Source organism: Molothrus ater, chromosome 5 (genome assembly GCF_012460135.2).
Source record: "Molothrus ater isolate BHLD 08-10-18 breed brown headed cowbird chromosome 5, BPBGC_Mater_1.1, whole genome shotgun sequence".
In the NCBI taxonomy this organism is placed as follows: Eukaryota; Metazoa; Chordata; class Aves; order Passeriformes; family Icteridae; genus Molothrus; species Molothrus ater.
The window spans coordinates 28,694,728-28,715,156 of record NC_050482.2 but is presented as its reverse complement, the minus strand read 5'-3'; the positions used below and the strand labels follow the sequence as shown (position 1 = coordinate 28,715,156).

General features: G+C 38.3%; 1 protein-coding gene across 1 annotated transcript in view; it reads right to left on the bottom strand.

Moving 5' to 3' along the window:
• PDZRN4 (PDZ domain containing ring finger 4) overlaps positions 1 to 20,429 on the bottom strand; it is a 230,828-nt gene that overhangs the window by 98,186 nt on the left and 112,213 nt on the right. The window lies entirely within an intron of this gene.

The window sequence follows — 20,429 nt, the reverse complement described above, 5'->3', positions numbered from 1 at the left end:
ATACCAACTCTGTTTATTAAGGTTAGAGAGACTAAGCTGCATGCATTTCACCCACACTCATCTCAATTTTTACAGTAATTGTGAGACTAATTCATTAATGGAGGTGGGAAAAGCACAAGTCAAGTCTTATGTTAGGTCTCCACCTTGTGCAACAGGGATCACAGAATACATTTAAAATATTTGTAAGCATTTTAGGAGAGTGCTTGTGAAACCTGAACTGATGTTGCTAAAAATTTAAACTAAAGAAGGCAGGAGAGAAAATTAACCCACATGGCTTTACTGATAGCTCCAACTCTGACACGGCCAAATTTAGCCAAAATTCCACTGTACTCATAAAAGGCATAACTCCATAGCAATTCATCGTGCATATGTAGGATATGTGGAAATGCAGGTGTGCCTGACCTGGTGCTTTTTACGTATAGACACACATTTTACTGTTTATTAAATAATCTCACATTCAAGTCTCTTTCTTGCATGTATAACAGATTAATTGTAACTATAGGCCAGATTTCTCAGAAACTCAACAGATACACCCTCTCAGACTCCCAGGTATCAAAGCTATTATTTTAACATATCATTATATACAATTTTACCATTTGTAAATTAGATTTTAATAGTGCCACAATTCTTAAAGTGTGTATAAAGGAAAATTTAAAATTAAACTAAACCCACAGCTTAAATATTAAGGCCAATGGAAATAACACTTAATTCAAGGCTGACATTAATTCCTGTATTGTACATCATATAATCCAATGATAGTTATGCAAGATAAAAAGCCCAAGCCATAAAAAAACAGGATAGAAAAAGAAAAAGTTGCTCCTTTTTTATCTTCACTTTCTCAGCAACTTTGCTCATTAAGAACTATATCAAGTGCTTATTTAAAAACATCTTTAATCTGGAGAGGATAGCAGGTGGAATCCAAAGCAGAAATAATTACTTTAAAACCAATGAAACCAGTTAGTTAAGATTAACACCGGGCCCTAAAGAGTTTCATTTACTAAGAAATTATGTACAGCTACTATTTTTTTGGGTGCAGTTCCCTAAAAGTGCTTTGTCAAATATTTAAAATCAATAACAGTAAATTATTCTAATGAGCAGTAATTGATAAGAAATTGGCTTTGCATCTAGCAGCACCTCAAACACCAGCAACAACGGGTAGCAAGCAGATCAACAATCATGTGCTGCTTATCAGTTCAGTCCCTTGGGATGTAATAATCCGATTTTCTGGGCCCTAATTTTACCTAATAGACAGGATGAGAGCCAAGCAGAGAAACATACAGGAAAAACTAGGCCATTGCTGCAAACTCTGCATAGTAGTAAAGTTTGTTAGAACCTCTAGGTAAATTATAAATAGGTTGAGACTAAATCTTAATTAAATTTCATCTCCTTTAATAAATGTGTGGAGTCAGGAAGAATCTAATAATGACCATTAACAGAGCAAGCTCTTCACATACCAGCTTCCAGCAGTGCTCTGAAACAGAACAGTAAGATTAATTTTCATTTGGTGGAAGAACCTGAGCAGGCAGGTTTGGTTATGAAATTCCTCCAAAGCCCAAGGATTTCAAAGACGAACCATGGAGGCCGGTTCATCATTGTTCGAAAGAATCAGCCTCTGTTCTACTCCTCCACACTCACATGCAATGCTGTTCACGCTGAGAGGTTTAAACCCATGTAGCAAACATCAACTCAATCTTTGAAGGTTTCTGTATTCTAAGGTGCAGAAAGATTCTCAGATGTGTAAATTTTGAACTTAAGAAAGTCAGATCAATGAACAAGACAACAGTCATGCAAGGACACCCATGCCATCTTTTGACGAAAGTGTTCTCTTCTTCCACTGACACAACTTCCTTCTCTGACACATACACAGTTTGAAAGCTAAACTACATTTTTGAAAGGAAACATTATTTACCTTGGTATATTTTTGATAGTTTCTTAAAATTAGTTCTTAAAATATCAGGGGAAAAAGGGCACATTATTACAGGATTCCAGTTATATACAAGAAACAACAACAAAAACCAATAGACGAAATAAGCAATAGAAAGACACAGCTAAGCTTTCAGCAGTTTCCCCTTACAGTGTCTATTTGTTCTTTCTCTGATTCTTTTGTCTACTTCTCTGGAGACAACATAAGCTTGGCCATTAATTTATCAAGTGCCTGCCCTCTGCTCATACAGAGTAAAAAGGCTCTGTCTTCTGCTTCTGCAACCACTAATGGGCACAGTCTGAAGGACTGAATAGATTTATTAGAGAAGAAAGGTGTACTTCTAGGTTCCTGAGCTTCATCAAAATATGCAACTTTGATCGTACATGTGGTCAAAATACAAAACTTTGTGCAGTGTATAACAATATTAAAGGCAAAACTTGCTAGAACTATAAAAAGAATTATGTGATGTACTTTGGTCAAGTTATGTCAAGAATTTAATATTGGTAAGAAAACAGTTTCTTTCCCTCTTCTTCATTGTTAGTGCCCTCCAACATTTTGTAGCTAAAGGGATCAAAAAGGTACAAAAACATAATCAGGTCACTCTTATTTTATATGTAATTCATAGATATTTCAATAATTCAATGCTTTTCTTAATTTTGGAGTTCTCTATGATAATTTCCTACCATTAAATCTTACCATAAAAACTAAAATCATAATTTACAGTCAAACCAGTTTAATTTCAAGAGAGTTACAACAAAAATTGTTAACATTTTCAAACAACATGCCTTTGTTTAGGTCCCCTAATTAATTTTAAGTATCTAGGAGATGACTTATATTTGGTATAAAGTTACCTCATTGAGGTACAGCAATGTCTAATTATGAGCACCCATGCTTGAATATTTATCATTGCAAAAATTTAAAGACAATGACTGCAAATTAAAGGCCACTCACTCCTTTATATCTTCTTTATCACACACTGAAAAACACATAATAAACTATAATATTCATTTTAAGAAAGCATAATGAAGCTGTTGGTCCAAAGTCAGTGGTGAAACCTAGTGAAGTATATGTGGAATTCCAAGTTTTCTTTGCAAGCCCTTGAATTCTCACTGTCCTCCTGATGTACCAGCCCCATAGCATTTACTACATAAAATTTGAGGAATTCCCAGAAATCTGGCTCACAGAACAGATGGCAATGCAATTTATAGTCTAAGGGCTGCATAGCTGTAAAACAGAAGTATCATAAGAAAAATGGAACTGGAAAAAACTTTTGCATATCCCCACTGTTCTGAACAAAGGCCTGAACTCATAAAGTTTAACCTCAGTCTGGGTAGATCTTTTAGTCCATTGGGATATTTAGTCAGTTGGCATATTAGAAAAACAAAGAAACTTCCAGACCTATGATTGCAGGGAAAAACTTAAAAACCTTGAGTAAATATAACCCAAAGGCTCAGAATTTGCATATATGCTAGCCAGCTTGAACTCTAAAATAACATAATGTATATATGAACCAGTAGGATAAATGAAGGTGCAAAGAGCACAAAGTCATTGAAATGGGCTTAGGTTTCAATAGAACGGATTTTTGCAAATACAATAAACTAGAAAATCGTACCACAATCCCTACGAGGTACATGAAAGTCTTACTCAAAGTAAAAATGCTGTACATTTTCTACAGTCATCAGACCATACTTGAAAAAGCTTGAACATAGAAACTAAGAATTTGTATCTATGACAAAATGCAATATTCTCTGGAACATTAAGTTAGGAAAGACATTTGTTTAATCTCATGCCCTTTACCACAGCTACCAAGATTTCACGCACAGGTCAAAGCCACAGCAAAATTAAGGTGGCAAGAGAAGAGGGAGGACATGGAATTCCTATGTTCTGTATTTCCCAGGAGGACTGTAATTTCTCTGAAGACTATTTAGGTCTGCCTGACTGTAAATCAAATGGGCTCCATAAGTGGAATTTTCCATTGCCTCAGTCCCTGCCTTCCTCCCTGGAAGGCAGGGAGCACCCATAACATCATATTACACAAGCCCAGTCTATTGATATCTATTGATTGTTTTTCCCATCCATGATTAAATTGACATGGGAACTATGGGATCCTATGGGATTTATGGGATTCCTTGTCAAAAATGCAAATACCTGTCTGAGGGGAAATGGAAAGCAAGCACATGAGGAATCCTCTCTGCCACGACAGCTTACAATACAAGTTCTACTTGTTCTTTTGTTCTATACAGGAAAAAAAGAAAACAACCCCTCTGTTTTAACCCATTTATCTATCAATACAATGTGAATGAGCTGGCTAGCATTCTTTGGGAAAAGCACAACTCCTTTACCATGTCTACTTCAGACTGCTCAGAAATCTTTTGTCTCTTTTCTTTCTCAAAGAATCATCCAGGATATTTTTTTTCCCCATGGTTTTTACTCTGAGTGGCTTCCTTATCACCCTTAAACTGGTGTCATAATAATTAGGGAACTGTAGCAGAAAACCAAATGATGCCTAATACTGAACTTTAAGGCCTGAGCAATACATAAAGGTTGGTGTCAGGACTTGGTTAACATCTTCTAGAAGGACCTTGACTTTCTCTTGACTTTCTCTATCTCATCAGTTAGTTATAAGGAAACCATCTCACACAACTTCATGTTTTTTAAACCATGTGATCATGTGAAACCAGGCTGATGGCTCTCAACTGCACTGGAGAGTTTTAATGCTATGGAGTACACAAAGTAGAATTACTCATAAATAAGTGATTGAAGCGATTTAAAGGAAACAAGGATTAATCAGGATAGCCAAACCTAAAGTGTATGAACAAAGTTCTGAGGAAAATGCTCTGATTATAGATAAATTTAGATGTGAAGTCCCATGTCAATAAACATTAAATAATGCACTTAGAGAACACTGCTAAAATATTCAGTCATAGTCTCTAAAGTAATTATATCTACTCAGAAAATAGGTTTGGAGTTGTGGATAGTTTCCTCCAATTGCCTGAGGAAAAGACTAACAATGGAACAGGAACTATTGAAACTGCACAAACACCAGAAATATCCATATTTTATCCATATAGCCAGCAGTCCTGGTCTTTCCATCTCTAAATCATTTAAAGAAAACAGAAGAGCTATGAAGCATAAATGAGAAATACAGATAATAGTGCACTTTATCTGCATCTTCCATCTTTGTATGTATTCTCCTGATACAGATCACATTGCTTCTCACATTTCACGATGAAATAATAAGATGATACATTTAAAACAGCAAAAGAAAGTCTGGATTTTTTTTTCCAAGAAATTTGACAGTGGAATGCATTATCTTCAAGGAAGTAAAACGCAGAAAAGGGTTCAAAAAGGTATTAGACAACCTTACAACAGGTAACTGTTCACTAGTCATCTACCTGCCTAGGAAGCTCATAGTTCACCAACTCCTGGGAGCTATAAGAGATGGAACAGCTCTGAGATTTCTCTACATGCATCCCCGTGCTGATAGCTCCCCTGTGTTTATTATTTTTCTCTTTGAAAATCTAATATTGTCAACAGGATCCTTTACTATTTTAATTCTAAAGCTCCAAATTTACCAGTTCTTACACAAAAAGCTAGAATATCTCTTTAACTGGAAGTTCCTTGGCTAATGTTAGCTGCTAATACAACGTAAGAGTCCAACAGCATTAAGGATCACATCACTTTGAACTTCAAACACATCTATAAAAGTACATTTTATTGTTGTCCTGATCAGTTTCAAAGCTTTTCAAGTTGCATCTGTTTCAAAATTAAAAAAAAAAAAGATTTCCTCAACAGTTTAAGATTATATCTGAGCTTTTTTATACCTGTGTGGGAAATAAAGACCATTTGGAACTGAGATATGCCAAGTTCAGGCCCAGATCAAACAACGGCAAATATCAATGAAAAGCCTCAATGAGAAACTGAACTCACAGTACAAAATTAATTCAAGGGCTGAAGCTGCAGGGACTGGTTCAGAGGACAAGAGCAGTGGTGAGGAACTCCTTGGCTCTGTTCTTTCCTCTGATACCTGGATCATTAGAAAAGCTCTTCCTTTTTACATCCTTATAAAATCACTAACACCAGCCTTGCAAGGGCATCAATTCAATAAGCTTTTTAAGACTTTACAGAGCTTTTCAAAGAATGTGTTATGGAGGGGTGTTACACCCACCCAAGTTCTGCTGAGGCCACCCTTGCAGTCACCAGCACTCAAATTAATTAACATGTCTTGTGTTGTTTCTCAATTAAAAGTTTTATGTTTTATACAGCAAATCAGTATAGAAGTTTAAGATGAAAAATTACTCATGACATAAAAGGCCCTTTGAGTGTAAGTGCCATTAGTTCAATAAATCTACAAGAGTAGTAGACCCGAATATTTCAAAAGTGAAGATGCTGAGAAGAACAGTTTGTCATGAATATGGCACAACCAGTGCAGAGACACATTTACCAATATGGACACGCCACTGCTCACATTCAAAGCTCATACAAGTGGCAATCTGGAAAAGCTGTCGAGGGATACAGCAATAAAATAGATAATTCTGTCTTACCCCATATAAATGGCCTACTGTGCCCTAGAAAAATACACCAGGATTAGGGAAGTTTTCATGGCCCTGAATGGATTTTCATGGTATCAAAGCTGAAAAGGCAAAGTGTATTGAATTAGACCGTAAAAACAGCTGCTTTTCTCCTCCACCAATGTATAAAGATGTTGTAATATAACTGTCAGAAGTTAAAATTACTATAGAAAAAAAATAATTTCTAACATAGATATGACCTATGTCTCTAAAGAACTAGTTAGACAGAGGGGAGTTGGATGTTTGTAACTAATCATGTCTTCATCACGCTAAAGACAGTATTAGTGGTGAATGTGATTGAATCTCAAACCTGGCTTCCAACACACACTTGATAGAACGATGGATGCAGGAGTACACCACACAATGCTGCAGGAGCAACTACCCACACTACTCCCATGTCTGTCAGCTAGTCAGACTAGCTGAGTTTGGTTTAGACTGGCGAGATTAATTTAAAATAGCAATGTAAACTACAGTCAGCTCTGTTTGTTGACAGTCACTAACTGACCACCATAAAAGCACCATTAATTCTGTTGTTGTCAGCAAATGCTTTGTAATGATTTGAAACGAATGCAGCTTCCTCTTCTTGAAAACCCCACAGCATCAAAGGTTTACTTTGTACACTCTTTGGGCTTTCTAAAGTTTAAAATCACAGCCAGTGCAACTGCGTTCTACAAGACCATTAGGTAAATATCCCAGCAAAGCCCAATAAACCTGGCTTTAGTTACCTTACCGTCTGCTCCAGAAGAAAATTAATGTTATTAGATGTGTCTTTCCCTGAAAAATGCTGGTGTTTGGTTACTGTGGCAGCTGTCAGGGAGGTGCAGGGGTCTTTCTGCTGGATGCTGATTTGGCAGGCTGCCTAGTCACAAGCCTAGTCCCAGCGCATGCCAGCCACCCCACCTGCGTCAGGGTGCCCTGAGCTCTCACAGCACACCAGTGCTCAGCCTTACCAGTGTGCCCTGCCAAACCCCAGATGCCTGCAACTCTCACCCATCAAGAAGTAGAAATGTCAGGTCTGAACCCCGGTATAAGGAGTTAGGAGAAAAATATAGGAAAAAAACCCAAACTCCTGCAGACCTACATGGATGGAGATAAATGAAATCCGATTAACGACGCCTCTTCTTCTTCTATTTTAATGTCCTGTGGAAAAGAAATTAGCATAGCAAATCCTGCTTTATCTCTGAAAGAAATTTCAGATCCTTAGTCTGAACCCCTCTCCTTTTTCCTGGAATAAAAAGCCAAAATGAAGATCTTGTCAGCTTCAGAGGGGAGATTTGTCACACGTCAGTGGTTTGCAGGGGCGGGTGCCCACCCAGCCCTTTCTGCCTGGCCACAGGGACACCACTGCCACCCAGCCCCTGCTCAGCTGCTGCCACCCCTGTGCTGGGCTTCAGCCTTACTTCCAGCAGCTTGCCAGGACTCCTGGATCATCTGAGCCCTCTGGACAGGGGCATTAGAACTTGAACATAGCTTCCTAAAATAGCCAAAGGACAATATAAATTGGAGGAAGATAATTCAATCGCATTACAAAGAATTGTGTAAATTACAATGAAGCAACTAATTTGTATTTAGCATGAAACATATGAAACAATATAAACATCAAGATCACTTAAAAGAAACCTCTGGATGGGAAGCCAGAATTGTAGAGGCAATGGTCTCATTCATTTTGCCAAGCCTGCAGCAGATAAAAGCCATCACTGTGCTCTGAAGAAGAGCTGCTAAGCACCCTTCCTCACTGGAGCTAAAAGCAGTGCATTTACAAAACTCACTTGTGTTTTTTACAGAAATAAACTTTGCATCTTATAAAACAGAACAGTCTTTTAAAAGAAGATGAAATATTTAACCTTCTCAAAGTCAGTGTCTATTCTCTTCTCTATGATTTCTCCTACAAAGATGTGAAACAAATCACAGGAAAATAAAGAAAAAAAAGGGAAAAAATCGAGGAGAATAATTGATTAGGAAAGGGTGCGTGCTTTTTCAGCAAGACCTTTGCATCTAGTCTGAATATGTTTCATTTTTATTCAGTTCTCGTGCAGGACACTAGGATTATATGTATCAACTTAATTCAGTGATAAGAAAATCCTTACTATAAATCCTACCATGTGGGACAAATCTGTCAAGATCTTGATTATCAAAACAAATGAACAGACAGTAAAATGTGACGTACATAGCATACACTTTACATGATAAATTAGCCCTAGCACAACTGACACACATACTGTAAGGTGATGTTAAGGTTGCTACAGCAAGCAATGTCTTTCCTTCCCCTGCACCTGAATCACAAGTTTTCTGAGCCAATGGCTTCTAGCAAAAGATAAAAATTTTCTCTAGTTAAGCATTATCTGCATATAACAGAACATATATCTCTATCCCACTGTGGTCTCCTTCAAAAGTTACTGCCTTCAAGAGTGACCTCACCCTGTCACTGGGGTGACTAGCCAGAAGCACTAAGGTTGTTATTTGCCCCTTCAGCAGATGTGTTGGGGATTTATTGAAATGCTTTAGGGACCAGATAGTGATGATCAAACAAATTAGGAAACTTATGCAGTGAGCAACAACATTGTCAGCTCAGGGAAAACAAGAATCCTGTCTCAAGCTACAGATCTGAATGGAAATGCAAATATTTTAGCTACCAAAAATTTTGGATGTTATACGTTCCTCAGAAATGGGCTGCCATGTAAGAACTGAGGTTTTTTCAGAAACATTCCCACTTCTGGTTGAAATTAAAATTGTAGGAAAAAACTCTGTGATTCCAAACTACTGTGATTTCAGCATACTTCTCGTCCAAAATGTGTTTGGAACTCCTAAAGCAGAAAATTAGGGATACATTTAAAGAAATGGAGTAAACCACAGTGAGAATTGAGTAAAATCTCTTTCTGTTAACAAGACATGACAATGCACCAAGAGCTCTCCTGCACAAAGACCAAAACACTGGAGAGACATTCCTGACACAAGGTGTTCAGAACCTACATCAGGACAGGCTCACCCTTGCTGCAAAAATTACAAATCTTTTGCAATAAGCCAGCTAACAGCTTCACTGCTTACTCCTCCCAGAAATCCACCAGAAATTCAAACTAGATTCGCTTCTCCCAGCTTTCTCAACAAAACTCATAAACAAGTGTGTTCTCACTGACCTCAGAGGATGTGTCAAATAATCAAAAACTATTATTTAGCTGTTAATTTCTCTGATTACAGAGTGTCTTTTTTTGTTTAAGTTATGACATCCATATATTGATCGCCAGCAGACCCAGCTATGACCAGATCAAAATCACCATGGGAAATGCTCAAGTTTCTGTATGTCTAGGAGGGACTGCAGAAGGCAATTGTGTCATCTTTCTACTGCCTACTGTAGTTCATTGTATAAGCATTTTGCAAAAGGTTACAATTCAACTGAAAAAATAAATCATTTAGGTACTTTTCTGAACATGTGCTATCCTAATGGCAAGTTAAGTGATAAAATAAGAATGAGAAGCAAGGATCTTGAAAAACTGCTATCCTCAGCTGGTTTGTTTAAACCCTCTCTGTACTGTAGGCGAAGATTTATATAAAGATCTATTTTCTGTTTGAAAATACTTTTTATTCCTTCAGGTACAAGAAGAAGAGCAAACAATTCTATGCAAGTAAAAGAGATAATTTAAAAATAATTAAATTTAACTCATACCAAAAAACCCCTGGGAGTTAACTACTTACATAACAACAAAAGTCAAGTTTAACACAGAATTTTTCATACAGAGGTATCAAAGTATCTCATAAAATCAGGTAAAGCTATCACCATTTTATAATGTGTGAATAATGAAGAAATCTAGCAATGCATAACATTGAAATATGACAAATGATTTTCAAAACTTAGCACCAGTGTAAAAAGTACCAAGAAACCCCATAGTGAGGGAGCTGCCCAGCACTAGGCAGGTGATGGCACACACACCAGAGGATGGCATCCAATGAGCCATTTGGGATAACAAAACCATTTTGAGATTTTTATATACGTTGCAAAGAAACAAAACCAGTACGATATTAAATCCAACCTTGAACGAAAAACTCTTTGAATGCAGCTCTTAGAATAGGCTGCAATGAACACATATAAAATTCATATCAGCTTCCAGCCAGCAACACAAACCTATGCAGTTTTACCACATTTTTTTCTTTTCTTCCTTCCTTTACTGTATGGTGAGATTTTAATTTTGCATAATCTGCTTTGTATTTCCTTTTTCCTACACCCTGCATAAATTCCATGCTTTGCCACAGCTCTGCATTTATCTCCCAATTCACCCATCCATGACTCCAAACAGGTCCCTGCTGCTGTGCACTGCTTTTGTTCATCACATCCTGCTCCTTCCCAGCTCTTCTCTACTTTACTTCCCTTTACCCTTGGCTTCAGAACTTCCCCACCATTATTCCTCCTGTGCCCTTCCCAAGAGCTGAACTCTAAAATAACCGAGGAGAGGAGAGGAGAGGAGAGGCAGCCAAAACCTTTGGAGTAGCCTGGGCTCAGCTACATGTGCCCCAAGGGCTGCTCCCCATGACTGTGCCAGCTTGGATATTACAACAAGTAACAGCTACACACCTGTTTTCCCAGTGCACAGCAAAATAAACCAGGATGCCAGGGTCACAGGTTTAATTGATTCTCTTTGTCTTTCACCCTGCTTCAGAAGTCAGTCTGATCAATGCTATTTCACACTCTCCACTGCAAGCTTTACTGATCTAACCTCTGACTAAACACAGATTCATCAAAGCAGCACCAGGGGATGCAATATTTATCCTTTGCAACACACAGGGAATGTCATGTTACAACTTCCTCCTGGCTTTCCTCTTCTATTAGGCAAGGAGGGGAAGGAGGAATGGAAGGAGGACTTGCACAGCTGAAGTGAGTGCCGGCACTGGAAACTAATGTTGTGTATTTATCCACTCACATTAAGTATGGAAGAGGCAGTCACAGTTCGTGTTCCCTTGGCACTCTTGAAATTCTTTTCCTTTCCATCTTCCAGAGGGTGACAGAAAATAGCAGTTACTGACAAATGCTGGGGGAAAGCACAAGACCTAACCAATAAATATTATATGCATCTCTATCTCTAAAACTCTCCTTCAAGTCTAAACAAAGTAAATGTGAGAATCCCCAGAGGAAGTCATGGAAGCTGCCAATTCCTTTCAGAAAGGCAAATAAATGAATTTTCTTGATGCTTCCCTACATTTCTTTAATAATCTGAATAAAAGTTGCCAGCTAGGACACAGCAGAACACATTCATTTGCTGACACGAGCCAGCCTTTCCCTTGTCAAGTGCTGAGGTGGGAAGGGAGGCAATCACTGAGGCTGTGGGAGCATTGCCCTGGCAGTGCCACACTGGAGGTATCCAGCAGACACGCTCACAAAGAAATAAGGTTTTGTCATGTCACATAGGGGAGAAAATTACTTCTAATACAAAGACAACATCTAGAAGGATTCCTATGTGAACCTGGTGTAAAAAGTTCTACCACTTCAAGCACCTACTGGTTTCCTCTCCAGCCATCTGCTCTTTCTCTTTCTTAGCTTGTTATCTGGATGCAGTTTTCTCAACAACAGTTTCTCAGTTCTATTCTATGGTGGGTCTATTGCTGACTCCTTTAGTGCCTTCTCCATACAGACACGATTGTTTTGCCATATGAAGTCAAAGGAAGGTTGAAGTACAGCACAGCTTGGCTATTGTCAATCCTGCCAGCTGTTGATTGAATATTTCAATTTTGAGTAGTTTTGCTGAGATAACATATTTTTAATCACTTCCTATTCAAGGTGCTCACCTTCACCACCAGAGACCCAGATATTAAAAGCTTAGCTGTCATTCTTTCCTATCACTGTCCCTACTTCCATAGCCCTTACCTTGTCTTTCCTAACTTTTTTTTTGTAACTCATCTTTACTTAATTTTTTAAAAAATAATGTAACATTCTTCCCCTTTCATCTCTCTTCTGCTCTTTATGAAGATCTTTAACTTGGGCATAAACATTCTGTTTTTTTTCTATGCCAAACCTCTTGTGGGATCTCATTCCTATATCTCCAAATATTTATTTCTGTCAAGGATTCCTTCTTCATCAGGTCCCTTACTATGAAATCTTGACTCCTTCTCTGCTAAAACTGAGTTCTGAGTTTCTCGACAGATAGTGAACAGCAACCTCCTGAACCTCTGTCTTCTCTGAACTCAGTACGTTGGAGAACATCAAAGAAACAAGCCTTAAATAGATCTATTCCAGGAAATTTGTTCCCAAACCTGACATATTACTGGAATACAATCTAAACTTAAACAGCAAGTGGATGATTTTAGAGACTTTACTAGCAACTCAGAGCCAGAAATTAGGACCTGCAAGTATTTCTGATGACTTGAACAACTGAAAATGTTTTCATGGAGAACACACACTGAGCCTGTAACTGAATGTGCTGTAATCAAACAAGCTCTCAAAAACTGAGAGCAAGTGCTTACCTCAAGAAATCATAGTAGGGCATCAAATAACTGAGAGTTTGAAGTCACCACCCTGAGTACTTACAGTTCAACCTCTGGGTGCAAAACAAGGAGAGTGTGCCTTCTCATTTCTCATGCTAATACCTAAGGTATCACTTCATGTAATTACTACTATATTTGCAAAATGAACCACAAATCTCCCTTCAAAAGGCATGTGTTTTTCACAGAAACCCATAAAAATTGACCTGATTATTCACCACATTCCCCAGCACAAACTACCGAAAGCTTCAGCCTGCGGCCCTGCGTGCATCTGCCCTATGCTGTGTGCTAATTGAACCACGGATGTGCTGAAACAGTTAGCTGGAAAAGAGCCAACTTATCTTTGTGCTCCAAAAGAATTTTTAAAAGAAAAGGAAACTCCTGTTGTGAATTATGAGAATGAGAATCCTTCAAATACTGTTAATAGAGTGATAAGAATTACCTTTTATTCATGTTTGTAATACTCCTATCAGCAAGGACTTACCCTCTCTCCCTGAGCTTCAATTTAAGATTTTTTTTTACAGAATTACTTTCCAGACATACATATTAGCACATTTTTTTCAAAACAGATAAATACTGCCAAAATAATTACTAAACACATCTTTTCCTGCAAAGCCAACCAAGGTCTCAGTTCTGAAAACTTGTGTTATTAATGAATGGCACACTGCTGCAAACTAATTGTATGTAAAGTCAATGGATGCATGTTTAAGAATTTTAATTACTGTTCTGTGATTGCTTTATATTCAATACGTAACATAAAGGTAACAAAGCCTTTATGATGATAAGCAGTTTAATTAGAAAGCCAAGATAAGAAAAAAATGCCTTTAAGTTACAGAATTTGTTCATGCTGGCCATGTGATAACTGGAGTACATGGTTTCTCTTGGTATTTTAAAATATGAAAAGCTAATTCTACCTAAACCTTTGTTTCCTCACACTACTTGAACTGCCTTATCTGCCATTTTCTTCTCCCTCTTATGGGTGCCAAGAGCACAGTTTAATTAGCTGACAAACCTCAGTGTGTGAGCAGGTCCACACGAGCCCCGCGCTCCACGGCGGGCGCAAGCGCTGCGGTGAGCTGCGAGCAGCCTGGGCCGCGCACTGGCCGCAAGCACTCACCCTTTCAGCAAACTCACCCTTTCAGCAAACTGTCTCGGAGGATGGCCATTGATTTCCTAGTTATTATGAACATGGAATTATTGGATGACAGATGATAGAGTGTTAGGTCCTACAAGTATTTTCCCAAATGGGCTATCCAGCCAGCGTTGCCGTGGCAACGAGGCTGTTTGACAGCGCTTATGACAAAGAAGTCTTTGCTCAGAATTCGGCTACAAAAGAGCTCCTGGCTTCCTATCATATCCTCCCTGGTTTTATCCAGCATCTCCTTACTGCCTCCCTAGCCTGTGCCTCCAGTTGACTGTCCCAACACCAGCCAGGGTATGGCACTGCTGACAGCCTTTAGTCCTCCAGGAGAGCACCCTGCCCATGATGAGACGTGACACTTTTGCCTATGATAATGCCTATTCTCCTAAGGTGAAATATTAAGTCTGTCAGTCCTGAATCCACTGGCAACACAAGTTCTGCATCAGAACACACAACTGAAGGCCTAGGAGGAATCATGCTCACAAATCAGCCATTGTCTTGCACAGTTAAAAGTTAAATTTCTTCACCTTCCAGCCTTGACTCTTTCTTTGCTTCCGGTTTCTTTAAGCCTTTTTTCTACTAGCAGGACAATATTTGAACGCTTTAAAATAAAACCCAGCTACCCACCTTCTCCAAGTGCTGTCATATTTGCTCAAACTTTCTGATAATTTCAGAAAATTCCTCTCCTTTGAGCTTCTGACTCCCAAAAATGCTGTTTCACAAATCCAAAAGTACATGCAATAACAGGTTATTTCACTTAAATGGGCTCACCCCCTTTTAATTCACTGGACGGTTTTTCAGAAAGACAATGACAGGAGAGGGAATTACTGAAGAACAGCATGAACAGCTCAGGCTGGTTGCAGCAAACTACCATAAAGCTGCAGCCAGAAAGCCTCATATGCCTGGGCTTTGCTGCCCAGGATGGCAACTGCTCTTCACCACACACAGTTACCACCCTTTTCCATTCCGTCTCAGTCCACAATGAATTTTGCTGTACTTTCTTCCCAGCCTGGGTGAGATGAGCAGCATCTCAGCTGCCATTGCTTGAGTTGTGTTAAGTGGGTAGAAAAAGATTTATTAAATCTACTAACATTTTCAATAGGCATCAAGTTACCTCTCCCCAGGTGTACTACTTGGAAAAGTACACCTGGGAAAGCTGGAATGAGGCTCCATTGTGAAAATATAAGTTAAAAATGTGCCCAGATATTCCCTGATATTCTTAACAAGTGAGAGGGTTTTTTTCTTCCAATCTCCAATAAAAATCTATCCCAAAAGGTGGGGTTTCTGTCAAGATGGAAAAGTACAACTAAAAACCTTTAAAGCACACACCATTAATTGGGGCAAGTACTGATGAGATTCCCAGGAGAAACTGAGGACTAGTTATGGAATGAGAAAAGTGAGGTATGTGTCTGCAATGAAGCTTAAATGTTCAGTCTGTGCCAACTATCTTGTTTCTGTCTAGAAATACTTTAGGTCTTAAAATACTTGTAAGTGCATTAAAAAAAATATTCCTGGTACAGCCACATCTGCTCCTAGCAGCACTTTTATAGGACAGCTTCAATTAGAGTTGGCTCTTGATGAGCCTCATCTAGGCTGTGCTGCACAAAGCAATAAACAAGGCACTGAAAGCACATGGAAAGCTGCAGCTTCATGCTGCCATCAGCCCCCACTGTCATATTTTCTCTCTTTTCATACCCTCCTTCTAGCATAAGCAAAGCTGTAAATGTTTTAGGGCTCTGTGATAGTCCCTGAGAAAAACAGGGAGCATATGTAATGTATTTTCACATGGAAAAAAAAAATGGAGATCCTAATTTCTAAAGTGTGCCTTCTGTCCAAAGTATACCCTTGACACCAACTCGGCTGTGATGCAAATCACTTTACAGAGATTACTCAGCCATAGATGATTCCAAGGTACCATCAGAAGGGTATTAGTCAACAATTTCTCATGAAGTCCAATTACATGTTTTCTATATAATTCCCTGACTACCCACTAAAATTTTGCTGATATTAGCCCATCTAAAAGGCATTCCAGGGACCAGGAGCACAGATAATATCCATTACAAAACCATTCTGTGGTTTCTGTCAAATCTAAGTTAAATGCTCTATAGGGACTGGAAAGCTGCTATGAAATTGCAGATTCAGGATCTATACAAAACAAAGACAATATGTCAATATACTCTTATTTTTAAACAGAGAGAGACATTCAAGTATGTGAAGACCGAGCTGCAAAGGAGGCATCCAATGGCATAACATGCATTCCCTCTGAGTACCACTGTGATGTAACTTTGAGGATGTGCCTAGCCCATAGACATAATTGATGTCATCTGGATTTTCTCAAATTTCTCATGCAAATACAAAATCAGTACCAAATGCATGTAATTATCAATAGGGAAAAAAAGATAGGGTTTTTTTGATAAAATCCTTTCCTCTCTTTTCAATTAAATTGTCAAAACGTGTCCCTTCTGAAGACATTTAAATGACTAGATGGTTCAAGGCACAGGTAATGGTACAAACCCCCTCACCTGAAGGTCATAAATTTGCCTTCAACCTCAGCTGGTAGTGACTAAGCTTTACTATGACCACACAGCTGTTTAATGTTCTATCTGAAACAAGCCAGCAGTTTCAGCCAAGGTGCTACTGGGAAGGTGTTTGCATTATTAAAACCCACCACTCCTTTCAATAGCACTGTTGGGAGTGCCAGCAAAGGGGCCAAGGATGGAGTGGACTTGGGGACTGCATATGTTGTTCTGAATGAGAATCAGAAAGCTTTGGCTACTTTGGGATTGATGAGTAACAGAGAGAAACATAAGCTATCCTTGATTTCACTGAACTTGTTCTAGGAAGAAGATAGGAGCTCTCCACCTTGTCATAAGCAGCCAAATCTTTCTTAAATCTTTCAATTCTTATCAAGAATTCCTTATCTCATATAAATTTTCATATAAAAAAAAAATCTGAAAGACTTCAAGGTGGAAGCAAGCCCCTTTAAATAAAAGACCAGTATTTTGGAGGGGGAGGGAGGTGACAAGGGCATTCATTTTGGGTCCTGTACTGCCTTTATACACTGTTTGCCAAAACAGAAGAGGCAAACTGTAATTAAAAAAAAAGAAACTGGAAAAGAGAAAACCTGTGAAGCCTTAAAAAAAGTATATTTCTTATTTGTGGGATCTCCAGGGAAACAACTGCTGCTTTATTGATTTGTGCTACAAAAATAGTATAAGAGAGTAAAACATTGAAATGAAACTTAATGTAAACAAATCAACCTAACTAGTATCTTTAACTGAAGTCAGTGCAGGTAGCTCATAGTCAGTGTCCCAGAAAGTAGGGGATCAGCTCCAGCATTTTTTCTTAAGACAACAGTGGCAAGCTCATCAGGGCATCCTGATGAAGAACTGTTCCAAAAGCTTATATTCACTGTACTATCTCCCCCTTGGCTTCATGTAGAAGGGAGCATGTTGCTTCTGTCAAGATGATAAGTTTTGGGGCCATTCACGGGCCAAAGGAAGCAGGAAGAATTTTACTGGAGCTATTACCCTCACTTGGCAAAGTTTTTAGAAGTAAGATTTTCAAGGATGTGAAAGAAAATAGTAATTTGATAATGTTTGGCCAAGTTAGTGGAGAAAAAATGTACAGAGAATGGCTTTCAAAAGAGATTTAGTGTGCTCCTGAAGCTGTTTAGTTGAAAAAAAATTCTGCTAAGTTGGGAAAATGGGTGCTAAGGAATATCCCTTCTTTGCTTCACTGAAAGTCGCCTGAAGTGATCTTATATGATTAAGACTCTGAAAAGTGAATGAAGAAAGTGAAAGGCTACTTCCTCCAAACACTTCAATTTTAAAATCCTGATTACAGTCTTAGTACAGTGCAATGCTGTATAAACACAGTTGTTTAAAGATAACACTAGTTAACCTTATTTTGCTATGGGCAATCCCAGCAAGCTTTAAAACCAAAAAGAATACATTTGCTCATGAGGCAAAATTTTCCTAGAACATAAATAGCAAATTCAATCTACTGTTAAAAAAACTACTCTGTTTTAAAAGCAATTAAGAAGGGCATTTCCCCCCCAGATTGACTTGTCAATCCTATTAGACCAAATTCTAATTAAGGGTGGAAAAGTGACTATTTTATCTGCCAAATGAAAATAATTTAGTGTGAGTTAATGAGGACTGGCTCATAACTGATTAGTCATTTTGATTCTGGCTTGTTACAGTGGTAGAAATTACTTTCAAAGGATACAGTAGGATCAGCAGTGATTTTCACTCATTTGAAAAACAAACTGAGCTTTCCTTTGTGACCAGATTTGGCATAAAAATACCTGAAAACAGGAACAAGATAGGTGCAACAGCTTACAGCTTGTTTTGAAAACATAAACTACTTTGAATGATAATAATAACATCTAAATTATTAAGACCTGGCAGTCTTTTCTCCATATCACATTTCGAACAAGTAGCCTTTGACTAACAAAGGCCAAATATCACTATGAAAGAGGAGTGACCGACCTCACAAATCTTTACTTACCTGAGCAGATTTGCATCACCATTCTACAATGTCAGGGATGCTCACGTGAAGATTTCTAAAATCAAGTTTATATGTGTTATCATGTACATTTTTAGAAACCAAGCTCATTTCAATGTGCAATAGCAAATGCTGCATGAGAATAACAAGCCCTGCTAGTCCTTCACAAATGGATAAGGAGTTGCTCAGGTGGCTCAGAAGGCATCCCATGGCAGCTGGCCTTCAGTGTGCCAGGACACAGCACTGCACAAAGCAAAAATACCTTAAAACAGCTCACCTACACCTGCTTCATTTCTTATATCCTGGATAACTCTGTGGTTGTGTAAGAATTTGCATTTCTCAATATCACTTGAAAACATTCAATTCTTTCATGACAACTGATGTATTCTACTCCTGTGGCACCTCACCTGTCCTTGAGAACCATGCAGAGATGGAGTGATGACATTTCACTTTCAACGTTATGTGTAAAGACACAAACTAATGTCAAACAAAATCCTAAAGCCAGATTATTGGATGCCTGAAAACTCATCTCATTTTCTCATATGGACACAGGTACCAAAATGATTAATGATTTCTGGCTTCAGAAAAATAAAGTAAAAACAATTAAGTCAAGATTGAACTGGTCATTTCACTACCCCAAGAAACCAGATTTATGACAGATTTATTTCAATTGAAGCAGGCAGGTCTTTTCAGGTAATTGCCACTATTACAACAAAGTAACTCTTCTACTTGGTCTGTACAAGTCCCAAAGGCCATAGCTTGATTTACTCTTAACATCAACCACCACTGAGACATTACCTGGCTAATATTATTCATGCCTAATTTTATTTTGGTATCATGACTTTTAGTAGCTGATCTTCTCCAGAATCGAAAACAAAACCTGGAGAATAGAAACCCAAAACCTCTCTGGGTATGTGGAAGACAATCTTTTCAAGATGTTTAGGCTCTTAAAAATTCAGAAACATACTTTGTGTTCCTCAAGTACCTGACCAGTTCCTCCTGAACTTTAAACATCTCTCAGCATCCCAATAACTCTGAAATCAGACCATGACAATTAGCTGCTTAAAAAACACAATAGTAATGTAGTAAACAACATTCCAATACTTTAAAATGACAATTGATATTCTACCTGAAACAAATACTGTTTCCTCTTCTCCCCTCTCAGCAATGATTCAGTATTTAGATTTGGCATTGAAAAATACACAATCTTCACTTAGTGACATAATGTGGCATATAAAACTTTATTCAAGGTACATCACATGGACAAAGGGAGTTTGTTGGGCTCTTCATAGTACATTTTTATATTCACCTGCACTTCTAGTTTAAAGGCAGCATCCATAATAAGTCAAAATTAATGGGGATGTAAAAGAATCAGAAAAAAACTTTGGGTGTTTCTTGTAGCCTATTTACATGCAAGTTTCACAGAGGCTTAGAATAAAATAATCTAGAACCTGACATAGGGCTGTACTTACATATAATGCTGTATCAAGTTTCTAGTATTAGATACATGTCTATAATCACCATGATATGATGTTCATCATGCTAATTGTGTGCAGGTCACTGCAATTGGAGCAAGGCACACAAGGCCACTGTGGCACTCCACTGTATCCCAGAGCAAAGTGCTGGGCAGGGCTGTGCCACATGCCGTCCTACCTGTCAGAAATCTGTAACTCCACCTGCTCTAGTCCACCTGCAAGAGAGAAATAAACTTTGCCCCTCAACCAGGATATTTCCTAAGCACCAGCTTCCAATTTCAGTTGAGGAAACAGATCCTTCAGTTTTAAAAGTGTGCAGCATGTTCATTGCTCTTTAATTTCAC